Source organism: Eschrichtius robustus, chromosome 1 (genome assembly GCF_028021215.1).
Source record: "Eschrichtius robustus isolate mEscRob2 chromosome 1, mEscRob2.pri, whole genome shotgun sequence".
Lineage (NCBI taxonomy): Eukaryota > Metazoa > Chordata > Mammalia > Artiodactyla > Eschrichtiidae > Eschrichtius > Eschrichtius robustus.
Window position 1 is genome coordinate 189945080 of NC_090824.1, and position 1371 is coordinate 189946450.

The following is a 1371-nucleotide window of genomic DNA, read 5'->3' on the forward strand; positions in this document are numbered from 1 at the left end:
GAACTATTTTAAAGTAAAAAACTATTTGGTACTAAGTGTTCTTATGTTCAAATTCTAAAAGTAATCTTTAGTCCCAATGGAACTTGGTACTCCAAGATTTAAAAAATTTTTTAATGATATTGACATAATATATATAATTTTAATCAGTACGTTCCTCCTCATCACTGAAATCTGTGCTTTTCTTTATCCCTGGGCGTCTTGAATCATCTGATGTTGAGGAACCCCCTGAACTGGATTTCCATTTTGGCTTGCTGGAAAGCTGTGGCCTGACTGAGGCTGTCAAGAGTGGGATCTTCCCCTTCATCAGCACTTTCTTCTACTTCTTCAATTTCTTCTTCTGGTTCAGGAATTTTCTTTTTTTTCTTTTTCTCTTTCTTCTTTGGAGGTTCACGTTCTCCGAGCATATTTTTAGGACAGGCATAACTTAAGTGTCCACTTTCCCCACATTCATAACACTTAGATTTATCAAAGTAGTTCCGTCTTCGGATGAACTCAGCTGCTCTTCCATTGTCAACAGCAATGCTTGCTTTTATCACTCTACCGAATAACTGTTTGTTGTTTATTGCCCTGGTACAGTTTTGTGCAGAGTCTTTATCCAAAAATAAACTAAATTCAACCCCTTTACTCTTCCTGGTATCTTTATCTTTCATTATAGTAACCTTTACAACTTTGCTACACTTGGAAAATATCCGGTATAAGTCATTGTTGGTCAGGGAAAAGGGCAGGTTGGATAAACACACTGTGCTTTTACTTGGGGCCAACCCACCACTCATTTCTTCAGGTGGGGCAGGCCCGGGAGACTAGAAGAGCGCGAGCCCTCAGCTCACTCGGGGCTCAACCCCGAGTGTTCGTCGCCCCTTGCAGCTGCCTTGGCATCACAGGTCCTGGGCGAGATTACCTTCTTATTTCTAAACCTATGTCACTCAGCCCCTGACACGCCCCTAATCTTAATGATTAGTTCCAAGGGGTATGAGAACTAAGTTGGGTCAAATAGAGTGGAAGACTTTTGGTGGTTGGAGAAATAAAAGGTCCCTTTTCCTCCAAATGGTGCCATGTGGAAACTGGAGGCCTGGGACTGATGTATCCATTGATCCATCCTATTTTATAGGAGTCCAGCTTAAGTTGAAGCAAACACACAGAGGAGGGCAGAGTGGAGACAACTACCAAGGCTGTGCTGGAGTGATCAAACAGCATCTGAATTTCACTGTATCTCTGGACTTTTCAATGGCACATGCAACTTATGTTCTTGAGTTGGTTTTTCTGCTTCTTGCAACCAAACACATGTCACTGTACATGCTTCCTGTAGAGGCTGCTTCCTCTACATTGGCCTCTCTCCTATGCAATCCTAACCTGGACCTTCCTAGGGAAGAG

At 42.3% G+C, this 1371-nt stretch overlaps 1 pseudogene; it reads right to left on the reverse strand.

Annotated features, from left to right (window-relative positions):
- Positions 1-203: 203 nt before the first annotated feature.
- On the reverse strand, positions 204-868 carry LOC137761787 (zinc finger CCHC-type and RNA-binding motif-containing protein 1 pseudogene; annotated as a pseudogene).
- Positions 869-1371: the final 503 nt, after the last annotated feature.